This window comes from Taudactylus pleione, unplaced genomic scaffold (assembly GCF_031769625.1).
Source record: "Taudactylus pleione unplaced genomic scaffold, aTauple2 ptg000012l, whole genome shotgun sequence".
In the NCBI taxonomy this organism is placed as follows: Eukaryota; Metazoa; Chordata; class Amphibia; order Anura; family Myobatrachidae; genus Taudactylus; species Taudactylus pleione.
Genome location: NW_028284415.1, coordinates 16985337 through 17011475, shown reverse-complemented (window position 1 = coordinate 17011475; position 26139 = coordinate 16985337).

Below are 26139 nucleotides of genomic sequence, written 5' to 3'. Positions count from 1 at the left end.
GTTTACCCATCTCATGAGAGTTTAGAAGCTCTCAACTTGGTAAATTCCAGAATCCTATCTTCACCAGTGAAAAGATTGTCAAGTTTTGCCAATGGTGAATTGAAGAGCGTTTGCTAACTCTCCAGTATTTTCCCGTAGCAAAGGAGATCTCTCTCCCGAGTTTGACATTAGTAAATCTGAGAATGGGAAAAAATGCCCAAACTCTCCAGAGTTTGCAAACTCTCCCAAACTCTTAGCTTAGTAAATTTACCTCCTAGTACTGGTTGTGCTAATTACAGGGAACAAACAACGTAGGGATCCCGTGTATTACATTCCAGAGCCAGCACCAACATTTTTCTAGCGGGGGGAGTAATGCCACAGCCAGGGGAACCCTTTAATCGGGTCCCCCAGCCAAAGCATTACCCCAGACTGCTAGTCAGGCCAGGCCGGTGATCCCTGGGGAGCTGGGGAGCCCTCCAATAAAGGGGACCCCCTATCCAGGGCACCCCAGGCCTGGGCTGATAGTCCGAGGCTATCCCAGGAACCCCTGGCTGGTTAGTGCCAGATTGATTATGTAGTGTGGTGCGATTGATAGCAGAAATAAATATTGTTTTTTGCTGTGCCTCCCCCGCATGCTGGTACTTGGAGAATCACAAGTACCAGCATACGGGGCATTACGGGCCCGCTGGTACCTGTAGTTCCACAGTAGAAGAAATATAAAAAAACCCACAGAGCACACACCGTAACAGTACAAATTTAACAACACATACATGCACATACACATACACACCCACACTCACTATCTCACATACTCACCTATGTATCCCTGAAACCATTCTAGTAGGAATCCATAGGGTGCCTGTAATAAAAATTCTATACTCACCTCCTCCTATGCGTGTATCATGTCCTCTTTGGTTCATGTAGGCATCCACGGGCTTGGCAAAACAAAAAATCGAAAATATGCGGTCCCACGAACTTAGGGCCTGATTCTGCAAGGATCGTAATTGCAAAACTGCACGCAGGCAGCTTTGCAATTGCGACCCTTGTAGATATGGTAATGCAGGAGGAGGCATCACGCCTCCTGTGTATTACTTATCCGAGCTGTGTTGTCCAAAGCAGGTTGGATAATCTGCGTAACATCGGCCGGCTCTGGTGACCCATGGGGTCCCGCAGCCGGCCGCCACAGTTCAGAGGAGGTGGCCAGTAAATCTCCATCAGCCAACGGAGATCCTGGCTTCTTCCCTCCCCCCCACTACGGCATTGACATGGCTCCGTTTCGGGAAACGGAGGGCATCGCCGCCCTCTCCCCACCCACAAACGACAGCAGACTGTCAATCACTGCCAGTCTGCTGCCAGTCTGCGAGCGAGTTAGCAGGATCCATTCTGCACATTTGCGCCAGACATCGGGACTCTACGTTCAGTGTGTAGTATATATATGATTGTGTGCTCCCGTGGTCGCTAGAGATGCCACCAGGTTTGATGTGATGCACATCAAATCTAGCGATATCACTAGTGGCCAGTGCATTGTTAATAAAAGACGTAACAGTGATTGTTCCTTCGTTCATTAAAGTCGCCCAGTGTGGACGCACAATCACTTTTCACTGGCATTCGTTCCAATTCCTCCAGTGTGTCCCCAGCCTAAGAAGAGCCTTGTAGGTGCTGCCCAGCTGTACATTCAAATGGTAAAAAAAAAAAAAAAAAGGTTTTTGCAGTGTGTTTGTGTTGTGTTAACCACAGACAAATTTTATAGGGAGCTATGGTCCTAGAAAAAAGGGAACGCCTGTGTGTGAAGGGGGAAAGGGAATGATGGTGTGAGGGGAGTGGGGACAGTGAGGGAATAGAGATGGTCCAGCTGGATGGGAAACTCCCAATGTGAAGGGGCCAGGGGTCAGGCTGCTGAAACACAGGGAGCAGGGATATTAATAGCTTATTGAAACATTTTGTGGCACTTCGGACTTCCTCTGTGAGGTTGTGAGTAGCTGAATGAGTACAGAACCTGTAATGCACTTTTAGGGGAGAAAAAAAAGTTAAATGGCTGGTAGCGGCAGATGGGCCCACTGTGGCCCTAAGCACCTGTCTAGACTGCCTTGTCAGTAATCTGACTCGAACAAAATGAGTGGGAGGCAGGCCTCTCACAGGAGGAGGGAGCTGGGGCAATTCTTTTAACTAAGTCAATGGCTGGCTGAGCATTGCGGGCTGGTGTGGTGGCAGTGCTGCCACCAGGGCATCGCACCTGGGTTTGCGGCACTTGTCTCACCAACTGCACTGGCTGCAGGCCACTTCATTACCGCAGCCCCCCATTGCTGTGCACGGCTGCACTACCAGGAGTTTTGCCCCTGCTGCAAAGTGATATTTGATATTCATACTTGTCATGGTTCTGCCCGGAAGCAACCACGAGATATGATATTTCAAAACCTGTGTGTGTGCTCTATGTGTAATATTACCCTGTAAATGTATCAAAAGAGATTAACATCAATATTAGGGAGCTTAGCAGAATACTGTTTTATTAGCTATTTAGATTCGAAGAGCTATATTTTCTAAGAAATTGGTTTTCAAAGCTGCCAATATTGTGTCTGATTTAGAGCTGCATGCAATGCCGATGTTCACAGAGTTCAGCGATCTTTTGTTACTGAGCGTGTGCGCAAAAATCCATAAAACTCCTACTGCACATGCGTTACACAGTGTACACACAAAGGTGCTGTTGCAATTGAGATGTCTGGAAAAGTGCCTGGAGTTCCTGGGTGGTGGCTGAGAGGTGGCTAAACATACGTGCGGAGATGGACCGTCTTATTGGTGTATTAAGGTAGTGTCGCGGGCGTGTCACTGACCCCCCAATCCCTCACAATGGGGCCATACTCAGATGGAAAATCTGCACCTGCCATAGGGCTGGTTCAAGTATCAATGGTGCGACCGATGGTGGTGTCTAAAGACGCAACAGGCAGTCTTACAGCATCTGCAGATGCTGACAGTGGGTGTCCCAGTCCTTGCACATTCATACGCGCAGACAGGGCCGGACTGGGACTAAAAATAGGCCCTGGCATTTTAAAGCACACAGGCCCACCTCACGTAGCTGAGTGGCTCCTCGCATAGACTCCTCCCCTTACTAATCCTGACTCCTCCCACATCTTAGTCTGTGCGCTTACACATATAATTAATATTAGAACATAAAAGTGTACATCATTCTCTGTATTAAAATACACACAAAAGAGCACATCCTGCAGGGGATTTAAACATGTGCCATATTTAAACATTTGGTATTTGGTTAGTTCTGTTAGGTAAAGCTGGCGCTACGTTGGTATATGTCACACACAGTGTAAAGGAAAGGCATTTTCCAATTGACCAAGGCCTAGCCTAGCAGTTGTAGAGGATTAGATGGTGTTCACTGTAGGAATTTTTTAGGGCAGGGGAGCTGAGCAGAGGAGGACACGTCTGTGCCACCAAACCAGAGCTGTTACTACACATTTTGATGCCCTGTAGATATAAAGAGCTTTGGGTTCCCCCGACACAAAAGAATATGGTAGTATGCGCACCGTAGGCGCGTGTCGAAAAAAACAGTGTGTTCGCTGAGAAGGGGCGTGAGCACACAATAGTACCCCCAATTCAAATTATTCCATACCATAGTGCCCCTTTGTCACATTAAACTGCAGAGTAGAGCCCCTCATTCAAGTTACACACAGTAATGCCCCTTACACCCAGTGATCGCGCTAAATTAAAAAAAGTGTGGCTCCCAGGGACCCCTCCCTTTAAAAAAATGGGGTCCTACTCCATACTGTCTGGGTCCTATGACAATTTATGCCTCACTGCGTGTAGCGCATAAAAAAAGCACAGAACAGCAGAAGGGGTACAGACATGAGCAGAATAGGGGGCACTTAGAACACAGAAGAGCAGAAGGGGTACAGACATGGGGAGAGGGGAACAGGGGTCACAGAGGTGGGAGGGCAGAGTACACGGGAGAGCAGAAGGGGTACAGACATGGGGAGAGGGGAACAGGGGTCACAGAGGTGGGAGGGCAGAGTACACGGGAGAGCAGAAGGGGTACAGACATGGGGAGAGGGGAACAAGGGGGGAGGGTTAGGTTTAGGTACGAAGGGTGGAGAGTTAGGTCTAGGCATGAAGGGAGGGGTTAGGTTTAGGCACTAATGGGGAGGGATAGGGGAAGAAGGGGGGGGAGGGTAAGTATGAAAAGCTCAGTTTTTAACAAACAAAAAAATTTGGTGAAAAGTGAGAAAAATATGGGAAACAATATGTGTATATTAGGGGTGTGCACCGGCCACTTTTCATGTTTTGTATTTTGGATCTGGATCTTTTTTAGTGTTTTGGATCTGGATTGGTTTTGCCAAAACCACCCTTCCGTGTTTTGTGTTTTGGATCTGTATTTTTTTTTAAAAACAGCTAAAATCACAGAATTTGTGGGTTTTTCTGCTCCTATGCTATTATTAACCTCAATAACCTTAATTTCCACTCATTTCCAGTCTATTCTGAACACCTCACACCTCACAATATTGTTTTTATGTCCAAAAGGTTGCACCGAGGTAGCTGGATGACTATGCTAAGCGACACGAGTGGGCAGCACAAACACGTGGCCCATCTAGGAGTGACACTGCAGTGGCAGACAGGATGGCAGTTTGAAAAACTAGTCCCCAAACAGTACATAATGCAAAGAAAAAAAAGAGGTGCAAGATGGAATTGTCCTTGGGCTCTCCCACCCACCCTTGGGCTCTCCCACCCACCCTTATGTTGTATAAACAGGACATGCACACTTTAACAAACCAATCATTTCAGCGCCAGGGTCTGCCACAAGACTGTGGCTGAAATGATTGGTTCGTTTGGGCCCCCACAAAACAAGCTGGCAATTAATCTGTCCCTGCACAAACTGGCTCTACGGAGGCAAGATGTCGTCCTCATCCTCCTCATCCACCGATTCCTCACCCTCTTCAGTGTTGTGTACATCCTCATCCTCACAGAGTATTAATTCCTCCCCGCTGGAATCCACCACCACAGGTCCCTCTGTACGTTCTGGAGGCTGGTCTCCCTGGAAGAGTTGATAATTAATTTTTATGAACATCATCTTCTCCACATTTTGTGGAAGCAACCTCCAACGCCTTTCGCTGATAAGGTTCCCGGCTGCACTAAACACTCTTTCGGAGTACACACTGGAGGGGGGGCAACTCAGGTAAAATAGAGCCAGTTTGTACAGGGGCCTCCAAATTGCCTCTTTTTCCTACCAGTACAGGTACGGACTGTCTGACATGCCTACTTGGATGCTGTCACCGATGTAATCCTCCACCATTCTGTCAGTGGTGACAGTATCATATGCAGTGACAGTAGACATGCCAGAAATTGTTGGCACGTTCTTCAGTCCGGACCAGATGTCCAAACCTGTGCTTGAGTTATGACACACGCGCACGCATAGCGCTGCTGCTGTGTTGATTCACGTGCGGCTACTGCGCATACATTTCGCACACAAACACAGAAAAAAAAGAATTGTTTATTTTTTGTGGAGCGCAGTTTGGGGGTTACACCACCCTTTAACAGACTTATGGGACACAGGCGCACGCTTGGCGCTGCTCCTTTGTTGAAGCACGTACAGTGCACACAATTCACAAAGACAGAAAAAAAAGAAGATTTTTTTATTTTTTGTGGAGCGCACTTTGGGGGTTACACCACCCTTTAACAGACAGATGCACGCTTGGCGCTGCTGCTTTGAGGATGCACGTACAGTGCACACAATTCACAAACACAGAAAATATTTTTTTATTTTGTTTGGAGTGCACTTTGAGGGTTACAGCACCCTTTAATGAACAAGCCAGCCGGCCCTTTACTTATGACACAGGCGCACGCTTGGCGCTGCTCCTTTGTTGATGCACGTGCAGCCACAGTGCACACAATTCACAAACACAGAAAATAATTTTTTATTTTGTTTGGAGTGCACTTTGAGGGTTACAGCACCCTTTAACGGACAATCCAGCCGGCCCTTTACTTATGACACAGGCCCTTTATATAGAGCTCCCAGTAGTGGTGCAGTGATCACAGTGGTAGTCTCCCCCCTTTGCAGTGCCCCTAGTAGTAGTCCCCTCCCCTTGTAGTGCCCCTAGTAGTAGTCCCCTCCTTGTAGTGCCCATAGTAGTAGTCCCCCCTTGTAGCCCTTGTGGTGCCCTTATTAGTAGTCCCCCCCTTGTAGTGCCCCTATTAGTAGTCCCTCCATATGCAGTACCCCCAGTAGTGGTCCCCCGATGCAGTGCCCTTATTAGTAGCCCCCCCCTTGTAGTAGTAGTCCCCCTAGTAGTAATCCCCCCACAATAGTACCCCTAGTAGTTGTCCTCTCCCTTGTAATAGTAGTTCCCCTAGTAGTAATCCCCCCACAGTAGTACCACCCCTGATGCAGTGTCCCTAGTAGTTGTCTCCCCCCCCCTTGTAGTAGTAGTAATCCCCCCACAGTAGTGCCAGCCCCCAGTAGACACACACATAATGAAGAAAAAAACAAAAACAAACACTTACCTGAAAGGCAGGGGAGGCAGCATGCAGGTCTTGCCCGGGATTTTGCCGAACTAGCTGCTCCCTCTTACTAGAGGTACAGCTGGTCCTCTAGCGTCTGGCAGCAGAACATGGCAAATGAAGACCTCTCAAATGTCAATGTGCTGCGATGTCTCCTGTGAGGCGGCGACCATTTTCGGAGAGACAATTTCAATAGTACTGTTTCTATGTAGACGGACAGACCGGCCCACGCAGCCATCGGCCCTCCTGGCCCTCCACCCACGGGAGCACGGGACGGTGCTGGGTGCCGAGACACCTAGCACCGGCCCTGGCAGGGGGAAACCACCAAAAGACACATCTGCATTCACCTCTGAATAAGGCCCATTCTGTGGTTTTGCTCACTTGATTTAAATCAGGAATAAAAATATTAAATGCAATGGTTTTGCATTTAAAATTATTATCAATTTAAATTCAACGGGCAAAACAGCAGAATATCAGCGGCTTTGAAAATTCTGCTGTTTAATAAATAAGAGCCCCAAGAAATGATAAGATCCAAGGCAATGATTTTGCTGCTGGAAGTGAGTTGTATAGTTGACAGTAACTTAAATGATAGATCAGGTAGTATCAGTTGGCATAGATTATTCATACAGTATCCCACTATAAATTAATTCAGAAACTGAAAATCCTTGGATTTGATACAGAGATAATACAAATGATAAAGGAAAGGAGATGGTATTGTAGTAATTAGTGTAAGACACAGGTTCTTCAACTCGGTCCTCAGGACCCCAAACAGTGCATGTTTTCCAGGTTTCCTCACAGAATCACAAGTGAAATAATTAACTCCACTTGTGGAACTTTTTAAATGTGTCAGTGAGTAATGAATACACCTGTGCACCTAGGTGACCTGGAAAACTTGACCTGTGTGGGGTCCTGAGGACCGAATTTGAGAACCTCTGGTGTAAGGCAAGCAAGCAGTGAGGCCAAGCAGTAATGAAAGGCTATAAAATAGTGGTATTGCCGTATTGAGGAGTATTTCAAATGTTCCGCTTTTATAGTTGTTAGTTATTGCTAGATGGGTCGTTTAAGAGGCCTATCCATTAGCAGATGTATTTCTGAGCAATGAAAGACAAAAGATAACCCTTGAAAATTCGGGTGGCTGTGCTGAACGATATCTGTCATGTACATTACAGATGTTTGCAAAAGACAAACGATGAACGATATCGCATGACATCATTCAGGGAGTGGATTTTTTTCTCTGCAGCGCTCTGTAGCTGCTGCTAATATGTTTCGTCATTCGTCATTTACCGCATATAAACTGCACGATATTGCTAATATCGTACAGCTATATTTGAGAATTGACCAACATGTTGGAAAGATGATAGATGTGATTTATCGGCCGTGGGAGTGCGCATTTGTCATCGTTCAAGGCTTATCCATTAGCAGATATAATGAACGATATATTGTTCAATCGTTCATTTTATCGGTTAATGGATAGGCCCCTTTAGGTAATAACAGTGGCCAGATTCCACAACAGATCCCCTATATGAGCTACTATAACATGTATTAGGTGCTTGGCCCCCATCCAGCCTGTGGCACTCAGAGAAGTTGCGGTAAATGCTCCCCTAGCAGTCAGACATATGACAGTGGTGCACCTTTGTTCTCCAGCAGAACCAGATAGACTTTGCAGAGTAGGGTGTCTGCTGCGACCTAAAGTTCCGAGTTAAGCTAATCAGCCACCCTCCAGAATGCAGGTACCCAAGCCAGCTGTCAAACCTTATCTGAATGCTGCCCTGCTGAAGTCACACCAGTGTTAGAACTGGCTAGTCCAGTGGTTCCCAAACTTTTTTGAATCGCAGCACCCTAGTGCATCAGCATTGTTTTCTCGGAACCCCTAAGCCAAAAGTTTGTTATTGAGAAATTCATAAAAAAATGCAGTGAAGTAGCAAAGTGAAGTAAATTGTGCTCACCTGTCATCCTTAGGTTCAGTTATGTAGTGGGTGACAGGTTTGTGCTTCTGTGTGTCCACATATTTATATTAAATTGGCCATAAATAATTTCATTTGGTGCTGGACCACCAACCTGAGGCACCCCTGCAAGCAGGGCCGGCCCTAGCCCAAATTTTTTGGTAAGCGAGTAGGTTTTTTGGTGCCCCCCCTATGCAGTGCCCGCGGTAGTGGTCCCCCCTGTGCAGTGCCCCTTGTGCCCCCATTAGTAAGCTTATACAGTGCCCCCAGTAGTAGTCCCCCCTTGTAGTAGTCCCCCCATTGTTGTGCCCCCAGTGGAGGTTTCCCCCCCATATGTAGTGCCCCCAGTAGTAGTCCCCCCCAGTAGTAATCCTCCCTTCAAGTGCACCCAGTAGTAGCCCCCCTTCAAGTGCCCCCAATAGTAATCCCCCCTTAGAGTGCCCCCAGTAGTCCCCCCTTCTAGTGCCCCCAGTAGTAATCCCCCCTTCAAGTGCCCCAGTAGTAATCCTCCCTTCTAGTGCCCCCTGTAATTCCCCTTCAAGTTCCCCCAGTAGTAATCCCCCCTTCAAGTACCCCCAGTAGTAATCCCCCCTTCAAGTACCCCCAGTAGTCTGACAGACTCTCATCAGCTCCTGAAACAAACACACAGTTGCCGGCTCTGGCGGCTGTGTGTTTGGCACTGTGTAGCGCTGACCGAACTCCGTCCGGTCAGCGCTACACGTGCGGTGCAGACTGTGTCACAGAAACACAGTCTGCACCACTGAAATCTGCATGGTCGCGGCCGCGGCGCCCTTCACTACGTGGCGCCTTACGCGGCCGCGTACCATGCGTAACCATAGAACCGGCCCTGTCTGCAAGTGTCCCGAGGCACCCCAGGGTGCCACGGCAAAAGTTTGAGAACCACTGGGCTAGTCAATCAGCTCCTGTCATGTTTCATACACAGCCTGTAAAGTGACAGTTAGGAGCTGATTGGCCGGTACTTTATCTACATCCACTTTATCTCTCTCCAAGGATTCCAGGTCTATGTTCATGGGTTACATAGACCCAATGAACATAAACCTGGAATCCCCACACTCACCTTACCTTAGTGATAAGTACAGTTCTGGAGGCCAAATCTCCAAAAATACATACATAACATAGAAGATATTTAAAAAATGGTTTGTAAAGGTGGCCATACACGGTGCGATGCACCGTGTAGGGCGACTGCTGATCCATCAGCAGATGGATCGTGCTATCACCACCGGCAATCGTGCGGTCCCCGCAGACCGCACAATGGGCCTGATTCAGAGCCGGTCGCTATTTGCGCTCGCTCGTCCAAAAAATAGGGGTGGCTATTCAAATGAACCGTTCGCTCTTTGCGGTCTGTTCACGCCTCTAGGTCTGAACGAGCGAACAAAACTTGCATTCGTTTTTTGGGAAACTACGCCCCCTGGCCGCTCGCATCCTACGTCATGTCCGCTATTTATTAGATTAATCGAGTACATCGAACAGGGTATGAACTGCTCGCTATTCTTGTGGTTGGTTTTTGCTACCACAATTTTGCGAGCAGTTCTGGCTAAAAAAAACCCCAGTGACGTTGTCAATGACGCTGATGTTTTAAATATGCACACCCATAAAACGCCCGTTTTGACCTTTAAGCACGCCTGCGATCGGATCTCCACTCCCTGTTTTCAAGCACCTTCCTGTTACCACCCACATACGCCTCATTCTGTCACTCAAAATAGCAGGCATTCGCTATTTTGCGAGCACACAATTTTCAGCCGCACTGACTGGTTCGCGCATGCGTATTACGAACCGTACACATGCGCAGTTGGGCAAACATCGCTCGGATCGAACGAGCAGCCACTTGCGTCCGGCTCTGAATCAGGCCCAATATGCCGGCTTCCCCCTCCTTCATCTGAATGGGATTGTACATCACATTCCAGTTCAGATGGTTTTGCCGGAAGACCTGGGGATGCGATGTATGACCCTGCGGAAGTGGGCAGCACAATAACAGGTACGATATCGTGCCCATACAAAGCACGATATAGTACCTATATTGTGCTGATCCGTCGGATCGGCACGCATATCGTGCCGTGTATGGGGGCCTTAACTCTTAAGCTGGGCATCCACTATACAATTTTCTGTCAGATATCTGTCCAATCTGGCTGGTTGGGATGAAAACCAGGTAATGTATGAGAGCAAATGACAATCGTCCATTTGCTCACAAACACTGGAAAATAGCCAAATATGGTTGTTCAGACAAATTGGTTAAAACACACAAACTTAACCAATTTGAACAAATTTCTTTGTCCTTTTTTCAGTGATTAAAACCATATGATCGAATGTCATTTGATCCCATACATTACCAGGTTTTCATTCCAACTAGCCAGATTGGACAGATATCTGACAGAAAATTGTATAGTGGATGCCCAGCTTTACTGTACAATGTTTTGTTGTACATAGTAATAGGGATGTGCGCTTTATTTTGGTTTTGGATCTGTATTTTCTTTAAAAAATGTATGAAACCTGCTAAAATCACCTCATTTTGGCCTTTTTTCATGTTCCTACAGTATTATTAACCTCAATAACATTAATTTCCACTTGTTTTCAGTAAATTTTGACCACCTTACAGCTCACAACATAGTTTTCATCCAGTTTAGGCCCAAAAGTTGCACCGAGCTAGCTGGCTGACTAAGCTAAGCAGCAGCAGTGGGCGACACAAACACGTGGCAGTTCAACAGCCAACATGGCACATAAGGAAACATATATTACCATTAATCAAGAGGTCTGAGGGAGATGGAGTATGTATGCAGTTGAAGGCAGGGAAAGGAAGGGCTGATTGGTAATAAATTTAATTTAACTCTTTGATTCCAAAGCAAATTTATGAGGGAGGAGGGGAGAGCATGGGTGAAGAGTATGTCACTTGTTTTGCCCACAAAATCAACTTGGTTGTTTATAATATTTTTTAAAATTAAAGGGGCATGCAGGAAATGCTACCTGTGGTCATAAACATTTCTGGACATTTTTGACATTCAGCAACTGCATGTCAAAGATTTCAGCAGCTGTGGCAGTTCAACTTCCAACATGGCACATCAGGAAACAAATGTTTTTATTATTCAAGAGGCCTGAGGGAGTTGGAATATGTGTGTAGTTGAAGGCAGAGAAAGGAAGGTTTGATTAGTAGTAAATGTAATTTCATGTTTTGATTCCAAAGCAAATTTATGAGGGAGGATGGGAGGGGAGGAGGGGAGGCATTTACAAAAAATATTTAAATCATTCACACCAGTCCTTGCCCCAGAAGAATCCTTGAGCACTATGCCTGCTGCTACTGCTGCTGCTGGGAGCGGATCTTCATCCCTGAAAGGGACCAGGAAGACTACTAGCAGTAGTTTAAAAAAAACAACAATTGACTGTTAAACAATCCTTTGCAAAGGGGAGCAAGTATGATAGCAATCACCCAGTTGCACAGCAGATCACTGACGCCATAACATCTATGCTGGTATTAGATGTGCATCCAATATTCACCAATATGCAGTGGGTTTTAGACAGTTAATTGAGGTCCTGTGTCCCCGCTACCAAATCCCATCTATATTCCACTTCACTAGAAAAGCAATTCTCAGCCTGTACAGGGACATTAAAAAAACTTAATTAGTGTCCTCCAAAATGCCATTGTACCCATTTTCCACTTAACCACAGATATGTGGACAAGCAAATGCAAGATTATATGACTGTAACAGCACACTGGGCGGGTGTATTGCCTTCAGCGCCACCAACAGCAGCATCAAAGAAACAGCAGCTCATTCAAAGGCAGGCTACTCTGTGTATCACTGGTTTCACTAAGAGGCATACCGCTGACAACCTCTTAGAAAAACTCAGGGAAGTCATTGCAAAATGGCTTACCCCGCTAGGACTCTTCTCGGGATTTGTGATTTCTGACAACGCCACCAATATTGTGAGAGCATTACAGCAGGGTGAATTCCAACACATCCCATGTTTTTCTCACGCAATCAACTTGGTGGTGCCAATTTTTTTTTAAATGACAGGGCCGTGCAGGAGATGCTGTCTGTGGCCCGAAAAAATTCTGGACATTTTCATAATTCAGCAGAGGCATGTAGAAGATTGCAGCACCTGCAAGAAATGTTGAATTTGCCCTGCCACCAGCTGAAGCAAGAGGTAGTTACAAGGTGGAACTCCACCCTTTATATGCTTCAGCGGATTGAGGAACAGCAAAAAACCAACTAAAGCAACACAATGAACTATGACATAGGCAGTGGCGGGCTGGGCCGGGGGGCAGGATGCCATGTGCCCCCCGGGCCGCAGCGTCATGCGGGCCGGTGCAGTCTGTGTCACTGTGAGACAGACTGCACCACATGTGTAGCGCTGACCGGACGGAGTCCGGTCAGCGCTACACAGCACAAACACACAGCCGCCGGAGCCAGCAGCTGTGTGTTTGCTGTAATCAGCAGCCGCTGAGAGTCTGTCAGACTCTCATCGGCTGCCGCTGCTCCCACTGCGGGAGCCATCTTCCGGCTCCCGCAGTGGGTAATGGGAGAGCCGTCGTCATGACGACGTCTCTCCCATAATGCAAAGCGGCCAGAGGAGCCGATGGAAGCGTCAGGAGCGGGAGTTTCAGGTAAGTGTTTTTATTTTTTATTAAGTCTCTCTCTATGGGGAGGGGGGACTACTGGGGGCACTACCAAGGGGGGGATTACTATGGGGGCACTACCAAGGGGGGGATTACTATGGGGGCACTACCAGGGGGGGGATTTCTCTGGTGGCACTACCAGGGGGGGATTACTACTGGGGGCACTACCAGGGGGGGAACTACTACTACTGGGGGAACTATAAGAAGGGACTACTACTACTGGGGGCACTACAAGGGGGGGCTACTACTGGGGGCACTACAAGGGGAGGGGACTACTGCTAGGGGCACTGCATAGGGGGGAGGGGACTACTACTAGGGGCACTACATAGGGGGAGGGGACTACCACTGGGGGCACTGCGAGGGACCACTGCTGGGGGCTCTATATAAAGGGCAATACTGGGGGTACTGCATAGGGGAGAGACTACAACTGGGGCCACTATTTAAGGGACATTGCATAAGGGTTACCACTATTGGGGGCACTGCATGGGGGGGTGGACTGCTACTGGGGGCACTGCATAGGGGGTACCACTATTGGGGGCACTATATAAGGGGCTTACTACTGGGGGCACAAGGGGCACTGAACAGGGGGGACCACTACTGGGGGCACAAGGGGCACTGCATAGGGGGGGATCACTACTGGGGGCACTTCTGGAGGCCTGCATAAGGGTGTTATCTCCTGTGGCACACGGGGGCACTGCATATGGACACTACGACAGGGGGCTGCCCCTAATCTTTATTTTTACCTTACATTAATCCCATATGGACCTGCCTCCTCCCTGAAACACTTGAGGGGGGGTGGCGCCGTAGCACGCATGTTCTTCGGGCACCCTGGCTACACGCTAATCCTCTGCCAGGGCCGCCTGCATGCATTTGGCCCCCAGGCTAAAAGTTGCCAGCCAGCCCCTGGACATAGGAAGAGGAGGGGGAATGCACCTTACTCAAGCTCAGTGGAAAATACTTTCCATGTTGTGCAAAGTGCTGACAGCCTGAAACCTTTCGAAGTAGTCACCTGTGAAGTGAGTTCAGAAACTGCCAGCTTGAGTCAGGTAATTCCCCTAATTATCTGGTATACTAGGGAAGACGGGTATGGGGAAAGGACTCCTGCACATGATATGAAAAAAGATGATGTGATGTAAATATCTATTTAGACCAACAATTCTATGATAAATCTAGGATATTATCCTGTATCATGTATTAATGTTGGTGGTGCTCCCCGGATTAGAAAATTATAGTCAAATATAATAGATTTCAGGCAGAAGAAAGAAATTCCTTAGTGGGGGCACTCTTTTGGTATGTTTAAGTCACATATAAAAATTATGTGATATGATAGTCTCTATTAAAATTTAACTTTTAATGTATACCCTTGTAAAATGATCAGTATCAAGTGTATTGTGGATATACACAATACCTCCTATATTAAAAGGCGAAAAATATGAAAAGAAAAAAATATTTTTTGAAGAAAAGTAAATAAATTATAGGTAATTATATACATGTTGGAAAAACATGTGGACACAAATGAATAGTTAATCTTCAAAAATTAAACATCTAGCTCAATATCCTAGTACACCTTAGACCACACAGCATATTAGTATTCATACAGTAAACGTGTCAATATGTCTGTGAAGAAACAATTCTAATAGCAAATGACATATATATTGTACACCAGCACAAAACAAATAACTTGGTACGTATGGATTGAAAACGATTAGTATTAATAAGAGTTAGGTAGTATCTCTCAATCTATATGTATCCTATATAAAAATTGTCATTCATCAAAAGCCACATATATTTCAAATATTAGTTGTTTGTAGGGCACTGGTACAATATCTGGGTCATTCTAGTCATAATACTCCAGTGTGTCACATTATTTGAACACTAGCATTATCTCCCAATATATCCAATGCCAATAAAATCGTTTATGGAGAAATATTCACACTTCTATATCAACATAAATAGTTGCTTATTTCAGAGGAAGAAGAAACATTGTTTTAACATTGATACATCACTCAATTGTTATATTGTTACACAATCTTCAACAGCAATTGAAATAGCGTTGATGCAATTAATTTAACCCTGTGCAGATTGTCATACCTGCTTGTTTAGTTTCATAGACACAGACGTGAATAGACTGACAATGGTCCCTTTTAAACAGGCAGGTCAAAATTATAATTACATTAACAGTAAGTAAAGTAACGCACATAAGTGCGCCCCACTTCTGCTTTCGCCCGTCATACAATATATAGGACAGGAGATGAGAGAGCAGGGAGACTGGTGTCTCATTAGAAGATAAAGTACAGTGGTGTTGTGTTAAAGATCAGAATTGGGTGTTAGGTGAACCCTGATGTTAATGACATTGCAGGGATCAAATTCGCCCTTGGTGTTAGATGGTCTCTGTTGCACTTAATGCATTGCAGGGGCCGAATGCACCAAAATCAGTCACATCACCATCAGAAGGAAATGATAGATAATACCTTAAAAATGAACTGCCTGTGGATACTGTGTGCACTGAGTGAAAAGGATTAACTGCCCTCTGCTCCATGATGCTTATCCCTTGTCGTAGTGGTAATCCGTCTCTGGCTGTGATCAGCCTGCCGGGATGCTCCCGCTGATATAGTCTTAGTGCAATGATGCAGTTAGAGCATGGAGCTGGGGAGAGTTAGATAACTGGACAGCTGCTCTCTCATCTCCTGTCCTATACATTGTATGATGGGCAAAACCAGAATCGGGGGGCACTTATGTGCCTTACTTTACTTATTGTTCATTTAATTAATTGATACATCACTTAATTGTTATATTGATACACAATCTTCAACAGGAATTGAAATCGTGTTGATGCAATTAATTTAACCCTATGCAGATTGTCATACCTGCTTGTTTAGTTTCATAGACACAGATGTGAATATACTGACAATGGTCCCTTTTAAACAGGCAGGTCAAAATTATAATTAAATGAACAATAAGTAAAGTAAGGCACATAAGTGCCCCCCACTTTTGCTTTCGCCCGTCATACAACGTATAGGACAGGAGATGAGAGAGCAGGGAGACTGGTGTCTCATTAGAAGGTAAAGTACAGTGGTGCTGTGTTAAAGATCAGAATTGGGTGTTAGGTGAACCCTGATGTTAATGACATTGCAGGGATGAAATTCGTCCTTGGTGCTAGATGGTCTCTGTTGCACTTAATGCATTGCAGGGGCCAAATGTGCCAAAATCAGTCACATCACCATCAGAAGGAAGTGATAGATAATACCTTAAAAATGAACTGCCTGCGGATACTGTGTGCGCTGAGTGAACAGGATTAACTGCCCTCCCCGTTGCTTATCCCTTGTCGTAGCGGTAACCCGTCTCTGGCTGTGATCAGCCTGCCGGGCTGCTCCCGTTGATATAGTCTTAGTGCAATGAAGCAGTTAGAGTGTGGAGCCGGGGAGAGTTAGATAACTGGACAGCCGCTCTCTCATCTCCTGTCCTATACATTGTATGAAGGGCGAAAGCAGAAGTGGGGGGCACTTATGTGCCTTACTTTACTTATTGTTCATTTAATTATAATTTTGACCTACCTGTTTAAAAGGGACTATTGTCAGTCTATTCATGTCTGTGTCTATGAAACTAAACAAGCAGGTATGACAATCTGCATAGGGTTAAATTAACTGCTTCAACACTATTTCAATTGCTGTTGAAATATTGTGTAACAATATACCAATTAAGTGATGTATCAATGTTAAAACAATGTTTCTTCTTCCTCTGAAATAAGCAACTATTTCTGTTGATATAGAAGTGTGAATATTTCTCCATAAACGATTTTATTGGCATTGGGATATATTGGGAAATAATGCTAGTGTTCAAATTATGTGACACACTGGAGTATTATGACTAGCATGACCCAGATATTATACCAGTGCCCTACGAACAACTAATATTTGAAATATATGCGGCCTTTGATGAATGACAATTTTGTATAGGTTGCATATAGATTGAGAGATACTACCTCACTCTTATTAATACTAATCGTTTTCAATCCATACATAACGAGTGATTTGTTTTGTGCTAGTGCACAAAATATATGCTATTAGAATTGTGTCTTCACAGACTTATTGACCTTTTTACTGTACGAATACTAATATACTGTGTGGTCTAAGGTGTATTAGCATATTGAGATAGATGTTTAATTTTTGAGGATTAACTATTCATTCGTGTCCACATGTTTTTCCAACATGTGGACACGAATGAATAGTTAATTACCTATAATTTATTTACTTTTCTTCAAAAAATATTTTTTTCTTTGCATATTTTTCGCCTTTTAATATAGGAGGTATTGTGTATCTCCACAATATACTTGATACTGATCATTTTAGAAGGGTATACATTAAAAGTAAAATTTTAATAGAGACAATCATATCACATAATTTTTATATGTGAATTAAACATACCAAAAGAGTGCCTCCACTAAGGAATTTCTTTCTTCTGCCTGTGCAGAAATCTATTATAAATTCCCCTAATTAGACTATTGGAAAAGCAACTTGAGAAACTGAAGGAGGAGTTGAAACAAAGCGATTCTGCAAAGCACGTTGCACTTGTAAATCAAGTTCTTTATTTGCTTCACCAGGAACTAAGGGTTGTTAGGACCTTCCAATGGGATCCATACATTTTGGCGACTGTGCTTGATTCTAGGTTTAAGTCATAAGTTGTGTCTTTCTTCCCACTGGACACAGATCTGAAAAGATGCAAGGACCTGTTAGTAAACAAATTGACAGCTCACGTGGCACGTGATGCAGCAATGACTCCTCCTTCAGTTTCTCCAGCAAGAGTGGCTGCCAAGGAAAACTAAACTTTCCCAAAATACCCACTGGTGATGCAGATGTGTCAACACAACCAAGTTTTGACATCTGGTCGGGTCTTAAAAATTTGCCTACAATTGAATTTATGAGACCTCTACCGTGACTCCATCTGATATGGTCACCATTCAAATATCGGTTGAGGACTAATTTTAATGATAGTGTCCAAATAGACAAGTCAGACAGTCTGTTTGACTACTAGCAGGAAAAAAGACAATTTGGAGGACCTTGCACAAACTGGCTTTGCTTTACTTGAGCTGCCCACTTTCCAGTGTGATCTCCGAAAGTGTTTTCAGCACAGCCGGGAACCTTGTCAGCGATCGGCGTAGGAGGCTAATTTCTCAAAATGTGGAAAAGATAATGTTCATCAAAATGAACTACAAATTCCACGAGGAAGATCTTTTCTGCCAATTTTGTTCAAAATTTACAGAGGCACCTGTAATGGTGGATTCCAGCAGGGACGAATTAATATTGTGTGAAAAAAGATGATTTAGACACTGTTAAGGGAGGGGGATTGGATGATGATAGCAACAACATCTTGCCTCTGTAAAGCCAGTTTGTGCACATAGAGATCATTGCCAGCAATGTCAGCTGCCCATTGGTAGCTTGTCTTCTGGGGGACCAAACAAACCAATCGCTTCATGATTGAGGATATTGTTGATGAAGGTGTTGGTGGTGAAGATGACAAGTGCTTGGATCTAGCAGGGAGAAGGGAGCTAGCTGACGCTGGACTGTTTGTTGTTACTTTTTTAGCCAAAGTTTCTGAATTTTACAAAAAAATTTTGGCTGGATGCACTGCAGGTGACATAACAGGGAGGAGGTTCCTAGATGTTTAAGGTCCCTACCTCTACTTTGGCTTTACAAAGGGTACAGATTGCTTGACAATTGTTGTCCGGATTTGAGTAGAAATAATTCCACACATAGGGGGTCATTCAGACCCGCTCGCGAGCAGCAGTACGCTCGCAAGCGGGTCGATGTTCCCCACTGCGCATGCGCATGACGGAGGGAGCTCCGTCATGCGCATGCGTGAGACCCGTGGAGCGACGGGCTTTCCATCGCTCCAGGTCTCGCACCAAAGGGGGCATGCTGTCGATGTTGATTGACAGCATGCCCCCTTTGGTGGGCGTGCCAGGGGTGTGCCTGCCTAACGGAGGCGTTCCCATGGGAACGCCTACCGTCTGAAGCCGGCCCCACTGACATCACTAGTGATGTCAGTGGGAGTGATTTTGGCTCTGATAGAGCCAAAATCACTCCAGGGCTTGTGGCAGGGAGACCCTACCGCAGGGTCTCCGTTGCAAGTCCGATGGTCGCGATGGTCAAGACCATCGCGACCATCTTTTTGGCCGCTCGCATATGCTGTGGGTGGTTACCCACAGCTATATGAGCGGCCAGGAGGCCGCTCCATTTTCATGGAGGAGGGCCCTGATTCAGAGCGAGCGCTCTGGTCAGAGCGTCCGGCTCTGAATCAGGCCCATAAGAAGAAGTGGATTTTTTTTGTCTTATGCCCAGACATGACACTGGGCTTTTCCTTATCATGGGCAACAACTGTTTCTTACACTGGCACCTGATTTACACAAACAACATCCTCATCAACAACATCATCAACATCCTTATTAGCATCAGCTACACAATATCCTCCTCATTCTGGTGCACTTCCATAGAAGCATCCTCAATTTCTATGTCAGCATGTTCACTTGTGCTTACATCATCATAAGAGGCAGAATGACCAGTCATAAATAAAGGCCAAGACCTTAGCCTTTCCTTGCCGCTTTGTGTGGTGAAATTCATATTGCCAATTTTGTCTTTCTGCAGCTAACTTTCCCTTTGATGTTTTTTTCTTTACTAATGTAAAAGATTGCTTCTTTGATTTTAGATGTCCTGATTTAAGCCCTGTATGCCCTTGGGCATCAGTTCTAGTAGATGACATAGACGGACTAGTATCGTCATGACTGGTGGCACTGGCAGCTGCTCCAGCACTAGTATGTGTTCCTGCTCTCCTCTCAACCTATCATTCTCCATTTCAACAAACACGAACAAATTGGGGTACAGCACACATGTCAACTTGTACCAATTTTAAATATTACACTGTGGTATGAATGACCTATAGTGTCACAATATTTTTTATGAATACACTGCGCTACCACTTACAGTGTCAGAATACATGTTGAATATTAAACTGCACTTCCACTTACAGTGTCACAATATTTTTATGAATAATACACTGCGCTACCACTTACAGTGGCACAATATTTTTATGAATAATACACTGCGCTATCACTTACAGTGTCACAATATTTTGTTATGAACATATTACGCTGCGGTATTACTGACGACAGTGTCACTTACAATACTTTACTAATTATACACTGCAGCATGATTAACCTACAGTGTCACTCACAATATGGCCAGCAGCGTCACAGTATGGGGCAGAGCACAAAAAAATATTTTTAACTTTTGTTAACTTATTTTTTTTTTTTACTTTTAGTTACTTTTTTTTTTTACAGCCCGTTGATGGACAGCACACTGGATGGACAGCACAACCTTAGACAGCACACCACTTGATAGACAGCACACCACTTGATGGACAGCACAGCACATCCCTGGATTAGCAAAGCAATGATAAATAACATAGCCCCCTGGACATAGCACAGCACACCCTGCCTGGATTGGACAACACAGCCCAGCACAGCACACCCCTGTACACCCCTGTATTGGACAACACAGCCCAGCACAGCACACCCTTGTATTGAACAACACAGACCCCCTTGGATGAAGCACAGCCTGACAGCCCTGGACTCAGCAAGCAAATGATGCCGAGAAGGTGGTCGGTCGAATGCAGGCGTGCCAGTTCGTTTCAATGCTGTTGCATGGGCATGCATAATTTAGCCACTGCGATACCAGATGCCTCCTGAGGTCACATAGCGTTGCGCAGAAGTTAGCAATTCCTGAGTGAGGTCTGATTAACTGTGCGCGTGGGTCAGGGGCGGATTGGGAAATGAAAGTGGCCCTGGAAAAAACCGTGAAAGCGGCCCTCGGTGTGCGCGCCGAAGGCGAGCGCTGAAAAAGTGGGTGTGGCCTTGTGGAAAGGGGTGTGGCCTAATGCGTAACACCATACCTGCAAGCCACTCCCCCTGTTTCAGTCATAGTCATACTGGGGGCATGCCTACCGCTCCAGGAGCTGATAGCCATGCCCACAGTCCCGCTCTCCAGTGAATAAGCCAAACGAGCATGTGAATGAGCATTTTCTTACCTATATGATTACTCTGCAACGGGGAATCTCTGAAGAAATTGATCCTCCCTGGACAGGCAGTGTCTTGAGTTGCTATTTGCTATTCACGCACGAGATCCCATGGTCTGGAAGCCGCCTGTATGTGTCCCAATAAAACCAATGTCATTATCATGCAACAGAGGTTCAACCAGATAATAAATGTGGGTTTCCCATATCAAACAATTTTATATTAATAAAATATATTTGCTCTTTTGGTACCATTTGCATCAGTAATATGGTTTCATTAGAATTGTTATCTTACTGAAGATGACTGTGCCCCAGTGTTTCTTATAATAGTATCAGCGTTCCTACCGTCCTATATGTGTGTCTCCAGCACCAGCGTCTTGTTGTGTCTCCAACCTATCCCCTCGTGTGTTTCTTCAGCGCTATCTCCCTGCGCCTCTCCAGTGCCACCCCCAATTCTCTCCGGCACCATCCACCCACCGTGCCATCCTCCTGCGTCTCCCGAGCGTCAGCCTCCTGCGTCTCCTCAGTGGCGTCCTCCTGCCCTAGCACAGAATAGCCCTTCTTTCTCACATACAGATCATCTCCCCTTAGCACAGAATACCCCCCTCCCCACAGACAGATCAACCCCCCCGTCCCCACAGACAGATCATCATTTCCCCCACCCTTAGTATAGCAGACCCCCCCTCCCCCAGACAGATCATCTCCCCCACCCCTAGTATAGCAGACCCCCATCCCCAGACAGATCATCATCTCCCCCGCCCTTAGTATAGCAGACCCCCCTCCCCAGACAGATCATCTCCCCCACCCCTAGTGTAGCAGACCCCCATCCCCAGACAGATCATCATCTCCCCCGCCCTTAGTATAGCAGACCCCCCGTCCCCCAGACAGATCATCTTCCCCACCCCTAAGGTAGCAGACCCCCATCCCCAGACAGATCATCATCTCCCCAGCCCTTAGTATAGTAGACCCCCCCTCCCCCAGACAGATCATCATCTCCCCCACCCCTAGTATAGCAGAGCACCCCCTCCCCACAGACAGATCATCTCCCCCGCCCCTAATATAGCAGACTCCCCCTCCCCCAGACAGATCATCTCCCCCACCCCTAATATATCAGACCCCCTCCCCCACAGACAGATCATCTCCCCCGCCCTTAGTATAGCAGACCCCCCCTCCCCCAGACAGATCATCTCCCCCACCCCTAATATATCAGACCCCCCTCCCCCACAGACAGATCATCATCTCTCCAGCACCACCCCTAGTATATCAGTCCCCCCCTCCCCCAACAGACAGATCACCACCCCCTAGACTGCAGCCAGACCCGATTGTCTCCTCTCCACTCTGCCCCCTCCCCAGGCTGTGAAATGAAACTTAAACATGACACTTCACAGCCTGGGGAGGGGAGAGTGGAGAGGATGTGATCAGGCTGAAAGACTGCTCTGACCGGCCGGCGGCCCCCCATCCCCGCCGCAACTTACCCTCACCGCGGCCACGCTGTCACCTCACTCCGACTGTACGCTGGGTGGAGCCTTGATAGGATGCTGGCCGCTGGCCTCTCTTCTCGCGAGAGAGGCTAAGGCACGGCCAGGCAGTACTCTTAGGCAGCCAGGCTGCTTGTGTAAAACACACAGGAGCCGGCTGGGTGACGCGAATCGGGGGGCGGGGCCTCAAATAACAAGCGGCCCCACAACCAATCGGCCCACCGGGATTTTCCCCGCAAAAAGTAATGCCCAATCCGCCCCTGGCGTGGGTCCAATGTTACTAGATGTTACCGATTGTTTTGCTATGTTGCCCTAGTATACAGATGTGAATAAGGGGAAGTGGGCGTCGTTATGTCAGGCTGCGTACGCAATGTGAATACACACATTTAAATAGCACTGCTGATATTAGCAACTGCGGTGCGTGCGTATAAGCAGAATAGCGATCCATGCTGAATCAGGCCCTATGCTTCTATAGGCACCTATTACTTGCTCCTGTGCAACTCTTTCCCTCCTTCCCCATTTCCCATTTATCTATTAACCCTCAGGATGGCCGCTGTTTTCATGCATCTGAAGCCAGGGAAGCTGTGTACAAGGATTCAGCACGCTCAGAATATGGGGCCGGCACACCCACGTTTTCTTGGGTGCGTCATGACTCTGCTTCCGATCCTCCCTTAAATGACCACGGCGTGTCAATCAGACTGCGGCGTCCGGGCACTACAAGCGAGTTAGGCAGAAGGAGATCTGCACATGTACAGTACAGATCCTGCACATATACAGTTCTTCAAACATCAGAGTTGTACGCAAACCATTGGGTTTGTGTACAACTCTGAATTAGGTCAATAGGCAAAAGCTTTTTTACAGAAAGGATGAAAAATCTGTGGAATAGTCTCACAGCAGCTGTTGTTGTGAGGTCTTATATTGTAAAATAATGCAAAAATTAATGAGATAATCATAGCTATTGTTAAGGTTTAGATCTAAAAGAGACACAAAATAAAAAAACAAAACAACATGTAGAATAAGGTAAAATATATTAACCCATTGGCTCTCTTCTGCTATTCATTTCTAATCTCCTTTGGGGCCTATTATTTAAAAATCTTGTCTCAGTGATGACAGTCATATACTTTTCACAGCAACAAAACTTTCTTTCACTACATATTGAGGCCTATTCATAATCACTTATTTTTATACAAAAGCAGGTGAAAAATAACATTTTCACATACTTTTGTAAAAAAATAAGTTTCAGGGCCATTCATAAAGTTCTGAAAAAGCATTTTTTTCGGAACTTGATGGTGTTTCTGAACACCATCCTGAGATGGCGTTCAGCCCTGGAAAATCTTCACAGGCTGCTGTTTACACGGAAGCCTGTAAAGGTTTACATGCCAGCCACAGCAGAGATCCCTCCCTGCTGTGTCTGCACTGCAGACCCCCGGAGCTAAGGGGCACCACAGATATGTGGTCCAGACTCACCAGCAGAAGACATGTGAGTGGGGGGAGAGGATGTTGTGGCGGCGGGGGGGAAGGGGGGATCGGACACCCACGGGGGTGAGTGCGGGTGGATCAGACACTTGTGGTGCCCTCGCGGGAGGGGGGGTTGTGGCCGGATGGTACGTGGGGGGAGCAGGTGAGACACAGAGGGGGGAATAGAGAGCGGGGGAAGGGGGAGAGACATGCAGCAGTGATGAAATCCTTATGGATACCTCAGCTACATGGGGAAAAGTATCACTTTTCCGAAACACTGACTCTGCAAAAGGAGCAGCTTTTCGGAATTGATGGTTCTTTCAGTGAGGCATGATGAATGCCTCCAAAACATTTTTTAAACTCGCAGTGAGCTTAAAATAATTATCACTAGTGATGATTATGTCATGATGAAAAGGTCCCATTATGAGAGCTACTTACGATAAGGAGCACGAGAAGTAATGTACTGTATATTGATGCCCATAACTATTTATATTTTGTTCCAGCATGCAGAGCTAGCAATGTTGCATTGCGTAAATAGTTTAGCATACTAAAGATAACAGGATTATAAATGCACTGCATTTTTTTCACTTAAGTTGAATCAAATACTTTGTACTGCAAAATTAAGAATAAGTATTTACATTTGACTAATTCTTGAAACAGTCACATACTTCAGATTAATGTTTATTTATAACTAACATCAGTTGTAAAAGTTACACAAACTATAACTTGTATTAAGCTCTAAGTCAAACTTTGTGCTTATTAAGCAACAAATCTTTTGTAACTAAATATTCTTGATTTCTTAAGTGATCCCCGCACTCATATTTTATAGAATAGTAATATTCCAGTGGACTTCCCCAAAAACAAGCTTTTATCTTCTGCTAATGTTTTTTTCAATAAACATTTAGTCAAAACAAAATGTAACCTTGACTGACTAAAAATCAAAGCAATTTACAGAACACTGTGTTAATTCTTGTTCCTGTAATTCAAAGGTGTTTTGTTCTCACTTAAACAAATACAATAAAATAAAGTAAAAAAATTCAGTAAAATAATTTGTGAGTTCTAGGAATTTATCAATGGACAATACTCGCAGTAAACAGAGCTTTTAAGAGTGCATGTGCAAAATAGCTACAGTGGAGCTAAAAGTGAGATGACTGAAAATATTGCAGATGATTGGGGGAAACAATCGGCAATGTATGGGGTACACCAATCTGTCCAAAAAGTGATCTGAATCGGTAAATCAGTGATCTGAATCGGTAAGTCAGCTTATCCAACATGTTGGATTTCACTGACCAATAGAGGCTGTAGATTGCTAGTGTATGGTAGTGATCAGCCGATTCTCCATGTGTTCCTAGTACAATGATGGCAGATCTGTCTTTCCAAAAAGATCTGCAAATCACTGAAAAATACCTGTAATATGGCACAGAGTGGTTGTCACGTTTGTATTTGTCTTTGGAACTGGACTGGAGGCTTTGGCTGGAGTGGGATCTGGACTGAGTGGCTGTAAGCTGGTTGCCCACTCTAATTTCTGTTCATGGTCTAAAACAAGGAAGGCAGAGTGTATTGAGTGCACTGTGTGTGCACTGGTAGACAAGATGTGGCTGCTGGAGACTGAAGCACTGGTGGAACCTCCAGAGTCCTGATAGGGTCCTGAATGAATATGCTGGAAGCACACAGGTGCAGGTAGACAAAATGAGGAGAGCTTTGGTACGTCAACCAGGCTAGAACCAGTGAGACACTGGATCACGTGGAACCCAGAGTAGCTCTGGATCAGAACACTGGACAATCAAAATGGTACCTGAATGCTGGATAACCTGAATGCGACTGGAATCAAGGGCATATCTATTATGTGCTCCTGGGGAGCTGACACCGCACACTCTGCACCCATATAGTTTCTGACCGTAGTCTCCACAGTTCAGGGCCGGCGCTGCAGAGCAGCAATAATGACTGGGAAAATGGCCATTTTCCTTGAGACTCATGCAGGTGCAGTACTGCCGTCCTGGGAAAACGAGTCTGCACATGGGCCCCTTCCTCTCTTAAAACGCCTCTGACTGGAATGCTGGATAACAGGAATGGAACCTGAATGCTGGATAACCGG